Source organism: Papaver somniferum, chromosome 6 (genome assembly GCF_003573695.1).
Source record: "Papaver somniferum cultivar HN1 chromosome 6, ASM357369v1, whole genome shotgun sequence".
Classification (NCBI taxonomy): domain Eukaryota; kingdom Viridiplantae; phylum Streptophyta; class Magnoliopsida; order Ranunculales; family Papaveraceae; genus Papaver; species Papaver somniferum.
The window spans coordinates 99,993,796-100,006,692 of record NC_039363.1 but is presented as its reverse complement, the minus strand read 5'-3'; positions in this window follow the sequence as shown (position 1 = coordinate 100,006,692).

The following is a 12,897-nucleotide window of genomic DNA, read 5'->3' as shown; positions in this document are numbered from 1 at the left end:
TGGTCATTTTGATGAAACCAATATTGGTTCGGCAGTGTTAGTTTATACTTGTTTTGGCTAAAATCAGTTTTGTTTTGCAGCGAAAAGACGTGAAGATTTGTTTAGGTACTCATTGACACATTTGTGTGTGGTGACTCCTAAAGTAAAGTCTTTAATATAAACATATTAAACTCTAAAGAACCAAGGTGATACTCTTTGAGTTACACAAACACCAGCTGTATTATTTGGGCTGAATGAAAACCATACCCAGGAAAAATGAAACAAAAACCCCAAATATTTTTAAATGTGCAAATTACATCCATTTTATTTTTCAAGAATACCCAGCCTACCTTATTCTTTTTTATTCTTCTCTATGTGAGAGACTTATCGTCTCTCTCTCGCTCCACCAACACCAGAAACTCCTCCTCCTCGCGCACCATCAACATGAAAATCAAAACCACGACCATTTCTCTAATCATTCACCAACTGTATCCTTTTCTTCTTCCCCCGACACCACCACCAGCAGTACCACCTTCCCATTCTCTTCATTTTAGTTGGTGTGTAGAACTTAGGGTTTCAAAAATGGAAAAAGAAAAAGAGGATATTGGATGATAATATGATAATCGTCGGAAGTAGCTGTTCGATCTACTTATAATCTTCTATAATTCATGCAACAATCTTCTCCTTCTCCGGTATCCACTCTCTCTCAGATTCAATTATGGGGTTTTCTGTCTTACTAATATGTAGATTTCTTATCTAGGGTTCATTATTTCATTCTTTAATTGGTGAATTACCTTTACTGATTTTAAATTGGATAGCGTAATGTGACAAAGTTACAATTTTATGGTCAAAATTGGATCTCAGATTGAGATGGGTGATTTATTGATGAAACAGATTAAAGGGGATATTATGGAACTGATTGGCGGAATTGATTGTTGAAGTAGACAGAGATGTAGCTGAGATTTTGATAAATTTGGTTGATTGTTACTGTTGAAATTAATAGGTTTGACAGAAAGAAGAGCAGTGATGTTTGATGCTGGAAATTATAAAGAAAAGATGGTTTTGCTGGTGGATTTGATAGATTGGCAGCAACATTAGTATGGGTATGGTGATGAATGTTGGAGCTGAAAAGATGGGTCTAATGGTGGTAATGAGTGATTGAAGTTGCATTGGTTGAGTCGTGCCGGTAAAATCAGTTGAAGAATGAAAGGAATGAAATCGTTGTTGTTGGTTGGTTCATGACTGAGATGCATTTTGCAGTTGCTTCAAATGGAGGATACAGGCAGTGAAGATAATCACCTGCAATATGTTGGAACCCTTTTTGGTTTCATCAATTCTACTATTATTTTGGAACCAAAATAGGTTGGAACCCTTTTTGGTTTCATCTTTGCTTTTCTAAATATGCATTATTGAGTTATCCAAGTATGTCAAAATTGGTTTGTGTTATGAATTATTATCATGACTTGTTACCATTGTGTCGAATGTCGATCGCCAAAAAACGGTCCTTGGTGTGTTTCCTGTTATAGTTTAATATTTCATTGTAATTAGACTTCTCCCTTAAAACATGAGAATGTTTCATGCCTTGAAATATATCAAAATTTTGAGTTTAAACCAAGTCGTGACACGACCCTTTTCCTTTTGGTTCCACCTGCAATATGTTGGTACCCTTTCTGGTTTCATCATTTTACTGCTACAATGAAACCAAAATATGTTGGAACCTTTTTTGGTTTCATCAGAAAACATACATAACATTTTGCGACAATATGGTGTGGGTTAAACATAAATAAGACAATCATAATTGAAACCATTCATAAACCATTTAAACCTTTTATAAACTATTATAAGTATTTAAGTTTACAGCTACTTGACAATACAATAATTTTATGTATTCGTTTATAATTATTTTAGTGATTTATCCATCAGGTTCATAGATTTCATCTTCTTATTCTTTCCACCAAATTATTCATTCTCGAACGAGTTTACCTTCTTCCTCAAATGCTCATCTCTGACGAGAGTTACTTGCTCCATCATTTGTAGACCAAAAGTTACAAAAAACTGCTCGGGAGTGTTCTGCAATATCATATTATTTATTCTCTTTAACTTGAAATAATTTGGTACTAAACATGGACTTTGCTTGTCATATGTAATTAAAATCATCTTTACGGCTAACATTTTTTTCTTCAATTCCTTTTCCTTCATCACACCTTCATAAAATGATTTGTAGAAATTACAAAATGGGCATGCAGTTTCGCATAGTCAGAGCCATACAAATGGTGTAAAGGAGAGTGAGATGAAGATTATTTTTGGTGGTATTGTGGAGAAACACAAAAATATTAAAACTGAAAAGGAACTTGCAAGACTTAATTGGAATTGGGAACCTACCAATGCAAACTTAGGTCGTGGGAAAAGAACCCTAGCTAAGAAGAGATAGCTGGATAAGCTTTTTTAATTGCTTGTTTGGTCTTGGCTGTGTAATTAGTTTTCTAGGTTTTCCTTGTTCTTTGGATTCCAAGTCATTCTCTGTACTTCTGTGTGCTCTTTTTTTGTACTTTTTTTTTTCTCTTTTAACCTTTTTAGTCCTGATGTAGTACATTTTTCTTTGTATCAACTATGACGAAATATTAAACTATTATAGGAAACACACCAAGGACCGTTTTTTGGCGATCGACATTCGACACAATGGTAAAAAGTCATGATAATAATTCATAACACAAACCAATTTTGACATACTTGGACAACTCAATAATGCATAGTTAGAAAAGCAAAGATGAAACCAAAAAGGGTTCCAACCTATTTTTGTTCCAAAATAACAGTAGAATTGATGAAACCAAAAAGGGTTCCAACATATCGCAGGTGATTATCTTCACTGCCTGTATCCTCCATTTGAAGCAACTGCAAAATGCATCTCAGTCATGAACCAACCAACAACAATGATTTCATTCCCTTCATTCTTCCACTGATTTTACCGGCACGACTCAACCAATGCAACTTCAACCACTCATTACCACCATTAGACCCTTCTTTTCAGTTCCAACATTCATCACCATACCCACACTGATATTGCTGCCAATCTATCAAATCCACCAGCAAAACGATCATTTCTTTATAATTTCCAGCATCAAACATCACTGCTCTTCTTTCTGTCAAACCCATTAATTTCAACAACAACAATCAACCAAATTCATCAAAATCTCAGCTACATCTCTGTCTACTTCAGCAATCAATTCCACCATCAGTTCCATAATAACCCCTTTAATCTGCTTCATCAATAAATCACCCATCTCAATCTGAGATCCAATTTTGACCATAAAATTGTAACTTTGTCACATTACGCTATCCAATTTAAAATTACTAAAGGTAATTCACCAATTAAAGAATGAAATGATGAACCCTAGATAAGAAATCTACATATTAGTAAGAAAGAGAACCCCATAATTGAATCTGAGAGAGGATGGATACCGGAGAAGGAGAAGATTGTTGCATAAATTATAGGAGATTAGAAGTAGATCGAACAACTACTTCCGACGATTATCATATTATCATCCAATATCCTTTTTTTCTTTTTCCATTTCAACCAATTTGAAACCCTAAGTTCTACACACCAACTAAAATGAAGAGAATGGGAAGGAGGTACTGCTGGTGGTGGTGTCGGGGGAAGAAGCAAAAGAGACGATTGGTGAATGATCAAAGAAATTTTTGTGGTTTTTATTTTGGTGGTGATGGTGCGCGAGGAGGAGGAGTTTCTGGTGTTGGTGGTGCGAGAGAGAGACGATAAGTCTCTCACACGGAGAAGAATAAAAAAGAATAGGGTAGGCTGGGTATTCTTGAAAAATGAAATGAATGTAATTTGCACATTTAACAATATTTGGGGTTTTTGTTTCATTTTTCCTGGATATGGTTTCCATTTAGCCCAAATAATATAGCTGGTGTTTGTGTAACTTAAAGAGTATCACCTTGATTTTTTAGAGCTTAATATGTTTTGGAAAACCTAAACATAGTCGGCCAAATATGATTTTAAGATAAACTCTAATTGGTTTACTTATTCCTAAAGTTTAGGATCTTAATACATAATTTAGGAAACTATAAACTTGTATGATATCTTAATAGACAAGTTAGGAAACTCTAAGCTTGTAGGATAACTAATGTGTCAATTATAAAAGGAGGCCTAGGCTATGAGTTTTAGCTATGGAATTCTCAAGGAAAATCTCCATGTGAGGAATTCATCCCATCTTTTGGAGTGAATATGAGAGACCATTAATGGTGGAATTAGTACATTATTATGGTGCTTATGGAATACTTATTGATGTTGAGAGATATGTCGTTATGAAGTATTCGTCTATAGATGTTTGTACGAGAAGATCATCTTGGTGGTGCTGGAGTAAATTATCGGTGTTGAGCAGAATACGTCCATGATAATTTATGTCAAGATGTGCATAGAAGATCATCTCATTGTGGTAGACAATACGGTAAATATTATCACGTTTGGGTGAAGACACTACTTTGGAGTTATAATGTGTTTGTCGGAGTTTCTTGTGATCGGTCACATTATCGTCATCCTCACTCCTGCCATATATCGAGGAAGTAGTAATTATGAGACTTAATTCGACTCCAAAATTGGAAACACCGAGTCGATAGTAAATAAATGAATGGATAATAAATAAACTAGACACGTTAGACATCAAGTGACAAATTATTAATCGGGATACAAGGGCCGCCCACCTATTCATACATTATTCAAATGAGTCAGGAGATGCATCGCGTGTGTCTTCCCCTGTAAGACTTGTGGTGGTACTTGTAGAAGCTTCTACTGTTGCTGCTCTATCTGTCTTGTTATCTATTGCAGAACTAAGATCCATTTGAGAAGACTGATCAATGCTGAGTCCAGAACCATATGCCGCAAACTGGTAATTTCCAGTCGAGTGCGACAGTGAACTAATAAAACTGGAGTTATTATTTTCAGTCGCACTAGACTTGGTGCTCGTGAAGCTCGTACTAGAGAATGTAGGGATGAGACGACGACCTTGTTGCTTCATAGACTGTCCATGAGTCCCATTATGGACCACAACGCTCGCTACTTCTTGTTCCCATTGCTTGAAGCAGTAACTACAAACCCGTATCCTATCACAGTGTCTTGGCTTGTATTGTCGTGAGTTGATGGATTGATTATTCAATTCATGTATTATTCTCAGTTTGTGGTTCTATAATAAAGAAACAGGTTGTAGCCATTTGGTGGATTTAGGAAATCTACACACATAGTGTACATTGTTGAACCACGTTAAATCCGTGAGTACTTTACTTCTTATAGTTTTTGTTTATGGTTGTGCATCTGTTTGGTTCTCGTTCCCTTCTTCTTATCCTACATCATAGTGAGGTTCACGGAGCAATCCGAGAGATCAAGTGTTTCTTGTTGGATAATGTGTTTCCGCAAGGTTAGCATGTCGATGGTTATGAACCCCAAAAACATATGTCATTCATGCCTTGCATCATATTTAGGATGCAAGTTCCTTACACAACTAGTTTAGCATCTTCGCTACCAATGCGCCATTCGAAAATGGGGGGGGGGATTTATAGGTAGTAAGAGCATCCAATTCATGGCATACATATGCCTCATATCAAGTGTGGAAATAATAATCCCATGTCTTATACAGGAGACAAATGATATGAGATGTCAAAATGTTGCACTCATCCCTCATTATATGATATGAGAAACGAGGTGTTGGACCACAATGTAAGCATGGAAATTCAGTTGCCTACGTATCCTCCTCCGTAGTCCGAACAAACATGATCGTAGTTCATCCGAAAGGGACTAGCAGCCAAAGCCAACTCTATTAACTCCAACAAAAAATAATATTTCAAAAATAATAACAAGATTAGATCTTCTATCAAATACATGGTTAACAAAATTTGGCTCGCGTTTGTTGCGTCATATTCGACTTACATATAATTGACACAAACACTACTTGTGGAGGCTTATGCATACCTTGTTTTATTATATACAATGAATAAAAATCACAAAGATTCCTGAAATTATCTTGACTCTATAAAGAACTTGAATCCTTCGAGGCAAAGCGAACAAATTACAAACACTACGTTTTATTTGGTTTTCATCAAATTTATAGAGACTAATAAGGATTCTATTTGGAGATTTTGCTTCTCAAAACAAAATACAATCTTACTTTACTAATTCAGACATTCTACAACCAAATATTATGTACGAGTCCAAGTGTCTCAACTAAACTTAAAATTTCAATGAAATATTCTTAAAAGGTGTAACAAGATTTAGATGATCTGTTAAAGCCAAATAACATGACTCAGGATTGCGTAGTATGCAACTTATATATTCAATTAACGACAAATAAAACTACTCGGTAAAGGCATATACACACCTAGATTTATTCTAAAATCTGGCGATAAATTGAAATCACGAAGGATGGTTGGATTCCATCAACAACTAGAATCCTACTAGGCAAAGCGAACAAGTTACCGAACATTATCTTCTCTTTGGTTTTTATTTGAAGTGAATATTCTAGTTGAGATTCTCAATAGAGCTATTGCTTCAATACAACCATATAAGTATGAAAAATACAAATGTTCATAATCACGACTAGAAGTTGCAATATAAAAAATTAATAGTTTGTATACCGCAGTTTCTAAAATTAATGCACCCCCAAGTATTGAAAAAATTGATTTAGAGAAAAATAAATAAATGAAATACCTTAGGTGAAGATAACCCTAATTTGCATTTCCAAAATTATGAATCAGTGTCATTAATACATCTCTGAGAAATCAATTAAGCTTAAATCTAGGCTCTTAAATGATGTTTCACAGAGGTACTAGTAACTGATTTTGGTTATTGATGAAGTTTTCCAAAATTGAATTTCAAAGTTTTCTGAAGCTCAAATGAATGAAATGAGAAATGAATAGAGTTATGTCTCAGACTCTCAGGTATTCTCGACATATTGTCTCTTTTATGTCGTAGAAATGAACAAATTATTTCAATTAGTTTTTGACTTTGTTTCCTGATTTTTGGTAATTAATATGTAGTGTTACAATGGCTAAAAACATTAGGGAGAAAAAATGGTATATGTTGAGATGTTAGGGTTCATTTTGAGCGAGAGTGGAAATTGGACGAAGATACTAGTAATAAAGGATAAGAAAGTAACTTGGAAATCAAAGTTGAGGATTGGAAAAGAATTACACACAAAGCTATTTTCTACAACGTCAGAATAATGTTCCAAATTTAATAACGTCGATATAACGTTGCTAAAATGGTAACCGTTAGCAAAAAAAAAGATGGTGGAAATCCCCATATTATGCGTAGTGCACGGCAGAAATATCTACATTCAAGAATATTTATAGTTAAGGATTTGGTTGTATCTGTAGAATGAAATATCCTATAAAAAATCTCGGTGCTCGGAAACTAAATATATTTCCTAGCCAGCCAAATAACTTGCGTAGGTTGTTCACTCAACTCAACTGACTTCTCGTAAAAGGACATTAGTCCAACTGAATATTGAGTTCTAGATCCCAGAAAATTAATAAATCTCAAACTGTTTTGATTATTTTAATCTATTTCGCCATTTACACAATCAAATAGCAGTCTAATATTTTTTTAATTATTTCGCCACTTACACAATCAAATAGCTGTCTCGATCAGTCTAACATTTAGTGATCTAGAAAGTTGGATTTTAATTCCCCTGATAAGCCGAGTTCATAAACTTACCGTGTTTTCATTGGAGACGCTCTGAGCGACTTACTAACTTGAATATAAAGAGAGGTTCTCCACCACGTGGCACTATATATAATTAGCAGTACGTTAGTTATAAAACATAGTGAAATGTTGGAATAAAAACACCAAGAAAAGGAAAACTTCGTGAATTATTGGGTCGGTTTATGGTTAAAAATGTTTACATTTATTTGATAAATTTACGAGGTTAAGAAGACTAAGATTTTACATGGAAAATTCTATAAAAATTGCCAGTCATTCTGACAATTAGACTTATCATATGGAAATTGTTCCAGAAAGCTCTCCCTACTTTAAACAGATTAGCTAAACACATACCAAATATCTCTCTGGTATGCCAGATGTGTAATTCTTATGCGCAAGAGACTGAACAACATCTTTTATGTCAATGCGCCTTTGCAAGATCAATCGGGTTTGGCTCATCTTTGGACCGATGACATCCCAATTCCAGTCATACTCTATAATCATTTGGATTAAAGACCGGATTTTATCTAATTAATATTCAGACATCGTTAGTAGTGAAAAGGAGAGGGTGCCAAGTAGACCATCAGATTTTTCATTCGGAACCTGTATGGACAAAACCTAATACAATTTTTAGAGCATTGCTCAGTCGAACTTGCAAGTGTTGCTATCTCAAGCTTGTTGTCAAAACTATATCTTTTTTTTAGTCTACAATTATTAGAATAGAAATGTAGTTTAGAAACAGTGGATCACGACAGTCATCATTGCGTTCTACCATTTGGAGGCAAAGATCAACGGAAGATTTTGGAGAACTTCATCAACAAAAGGCAAATGAAGACTGAACCTTCTATTTCTCAAGTTATATTCACTTTTCTATCATTGAGACGATGTCTCATAACTAATTAGAATATTATGCATATACAAGAATTTCGAGTCAAGTTTATCTTGGTAATTAGTTATTGAAATATAATGACTAAGCTTAATGAATATTTATTCATACTTGATGAATTTCGGTTAAAGAGAATTTATTGTTCAGAATCAAAATCATGATTCAAGTTTTATCATTCGAAAATACCCTGGAACAATGATATGTGTCATTGATGTTATTCGGAAATGTTTAGAATCGATTTGGAGAGAATTATAGAATTACTATGTATCCAGTACAAGACAATGTTATGAATCTTACAAACTGGGAAAACTGTTATAAGTATGAACCCGTATTACATGTACTCATTCACGAAGCAGAGTAGCTATATATCAACTTACAGATTTGTGTTACGCATATTCTTATGCACATCATGTGAAAATATGTTTAACTCGTGAACCGGATCGGTACGCATACTCGTGTACAAACCATGTTGGAACAGTGGTTACGGAACTGGGGTTAGTATCCAAACCGGTACGCAAACCAAAATAGTTATGTGATCCCGAACTCGGTTGTATATCCAAACTAATACGCAAACAAAATTAGTTCTGTGAACTCCGATTTGGATACCTTAAGACTATCATCGGTTCCGAGTCCAAGAATCAATCAAGTCGTATCCGAAAAACTATCACCTGTACCAAATACCAATGCCCAAGAATCAATCAAGTCGTATCCAACAAACTAGGTCGGATGTCTCTACTTTGATTGATCAACGCACAATCTGTGATATTTCAATTATAAATATAAAAATATAATGAGAAAAAAATAAATAACACAGACACAAGAAGTTTTGCTAACGAGAAAACCGAAATGCAGAAAAACCTCGGGACCTAGTCCAGATTGAACACTAAAATGTACTGAGACGCAACAGACACTAACCTACTACCAATTAACTTCAGACTGGAATATAGTTGAGACTGCATTAAACCCTCACAGCAATTCAGTTACATTCGCGCTCCTTACTCCTCTTAAATCCCAGCAGGATTCCGCGCAATTGATTTCCTTAGCTGACGCCCTTTACATCCTAAGAGTTGCTTCAACTTAATTGAAGACTTTAAACCAATTTGCCTCCCACTGATAAGCTTATATGTGTGATTTTTTTTTTTGATCATAGATCAAGTTGATTGGAAATCGATATCAATAGACAAGTCTAGCTAACCTCAAAATCCGGACTTATGCTACCCGAAGTGCATCCTACATTATTATTCACCTCGCAATTATTAAAATTGTGGAATCAATCAAAGTCTGAGATGAAGAGAACTTTGATGATTTACTATCAATCTTGTTCGAGTGAGCAGCTCAACAATCGAACAAGATCAGGATACTCAAGGTATCAAGATAAAAGATAACTGGACCCGACTTCACGAATCCCTATGAAGTCTTTGTAGTCGCTAAACCTTAGAGCAGTTCCTATGGAATGAACAAACTCAGAGTTTGTTCATCTTGCTCCCAATATGGACTCAACAAACATGAAAAATGGATGTTCAAACCAACAAAATTGTTGGTTTGTTCATTGAGTTAAAACATGTAGCGCGCGCTTGATGGTAGGTCGGACGAGCTTATCTCCAATGATGGCGCTTGTTACTACGACGCCCGTTATTACTTTAAAAGCCAGCGGTTTTGATTAAAGCGCCGTGTTTTTTACAAAAGCGCTAACGGATGAATCTGAACGGCTGAAAACTCTTGTTATCTAACGGCTCTAATTTTTGAGTTCTATAAATAATCCTCATTTCAACTCTAAATTCACATATTCTACACATTCTTCACTCTCAAATAATCTAAAAAAATGCCTCCCAGAGTTCGTGGTGTTAGATACACTCAACAAGGGTATTTAGGTATTTGCAGAGCCTACGTTTTTCACACACAAGATGTTGCCTATATCGGTAGGAATGTATCTCAATCTACGTTCTCGGAGAAAGTTCTTGAAATGTTCTCCACTTACACGATGAACCTTAATGTGCATGATTGTCACGGATTGGCGCATCATTTTAGTGTAATTAATTGTAGTGTATCGGAATTCGTCGCTCAAATAATGGAGAATCACAAAAATAAGCTCAACGGTGAAGCCGAACATGAAGTGGAACCCATAAATCTAGCGATGTGGGCAGTATCTCACCGCAGTCGTCCTTTCGACTTCCATGCTTGTTTCAACATTCTTAGGGTGCTATAATCCCTACATCGCCCTAGGAATTCCACCACCCGCCCATAATTGACGCCTATGTAGTAGTTGTTTTAATCTAATGTATTTATTTTATTCTCATGTATGATATGGTTGTTCAATCCAGTATGTTTTTATATATGAGATTGATGGTGCAATGTTTAATCTAGGAAAAATTTAAATTACTTATGATATTGATAGTGCAAATATGAAGGCATCCACATGTTTGGTTTTAGCAAAAAATAGGTGTATTTATAACAAAGTATTTCTAGTGCTGTATTTATAACAAAAAAAAGGCATTGGTAATTCAAACTGGCGGTTTTAGTAAAGTCGCGTGGTTTTGCTCGGTCGAACTCGCATGCGTTGCTATCTCAAGCATGTTTGTCAATGTTAGTGATCAGAACTATAAGTCTTAATTTCTAGCCTATTTAGATGTCTCAGACTAGGAAATAGATTGTGTAGTTGAGCTTTAGATTTCACGTGTTCATCATTTGAAGACGAAGAACTACTAAGGGGATCTTGTGTAACTTCATCGATAAAAGGTATGTGGAGACTGAAACTCATCTATCACTTGGAAAGTCTATTTCTACTTTATCTCCTATATTGAGACATAAGTCGTATTACGATATAATTTTCTATACACTTTTGATATTTCGAGCTGTATTTAACTCGCTTACATATTTCACGGAATATGTGTTGGAAAGCTTTCGCTCCAACCAAGTTCATCTTACATTCTAGACGAAAGTCATAATACGATCATATGAAAATTTCCGAGTAACATCTTACATGGTTTGCGTGATACGATCATTTGGTGAAGACTTGGAATGTTTCATTATGATAATTTCAATAACTTGAAAATCGCTTTGATGCTAATAGTATTGTGAAAACGACTATTGTCATCTTCTAAGAAAGTTTCAATGATTGAAATAAAGAGTTTAGAATCAAGTAACCATATTTGGATATAAACATAGTGTGTTAATCATATTAGTGTGCAAGTCCAAAACCGGGAGCCTGAAGTATGCGTACTCGTACGCATACTAGCGGAAAGTTCACCTCCGTGAAATTCTGCTGGAGTTTGGAAGAGTGTTGTAGTATGCGCACCTGTACACGTATTAGCGTAACCAAACTCTATCCGACTACTTAAGTATGCGTACCCGTTTGCAAACTTGAGTGGGTTACTTTCTAAAATTGGTTGTGTACATGAACTTAAACACTTATAAAATAAGGAATGCAATCTTTGCAAACCGTGGCTGTAATGTTCATGAATTGATTTAAGTGAATCAAACCGATTTTGTTTCGATTGTGTTCTTGTATACTTCTATGAGAATATATCAATTGAACGACTCTTTAACTAGTTTCATTTTAGTCATTTGAACTAGTTATGGTTAAGATGAGTATGGTTAATATGAGAGTTGATCATATAGCTAACTTCGATTAACTATTGTTAAGCCAACATGGTGTACACATTTGGGTATGGTTACATAAATCTAAATGAGGGTACATTTCATTTGTGTGAAACAAGCGAAGTTCGATCTAACTGTTGAAAGATATTAGCTTGGTTGAATCAGGTTTTTCATCTAACAGTGAATAATGAATGATTTGTTACCAAGGTAACTTGGATTGCAAACCCTAGTTTGAAAACTATATAAGGATAACTCTAGAAACTGGGAAACTTAATCCCTACACCTCATGTGTGTTACTAGTTGCATAAACTAGAGTCAATTCTCTTTTAACCTTAGGTTTATATCGATACCCTGTAGGTTAACGACTTGAAAGACTTTATTGGGATTGTGAAGCCAGACCCAACTATTTATCTTATAGTTGCATGTTCTGATCTTTGCCCGATTCTATCGTTTGAGTACTATCTTCACTAAGATTTGCTCGAGATTAATTTCTCCGATAGGAAAGATAAAAAACGTGATCACAAATATCTTCGTCTCATCGTTTGTGATTCCAAAATATCTAGTTTCCTCATCATACGGTTTAGATTATTCTGAGGTGATTGATAATACTAGGCTGTTCTTCGGGAATATAAGTACAGTTTATTAATTGGTTTCTGTTCACCTTGATTTATCAAAAGACAGAACAAAAACTCTTGGGTATTTCTGTGGGAGACAGATTTATATTCAA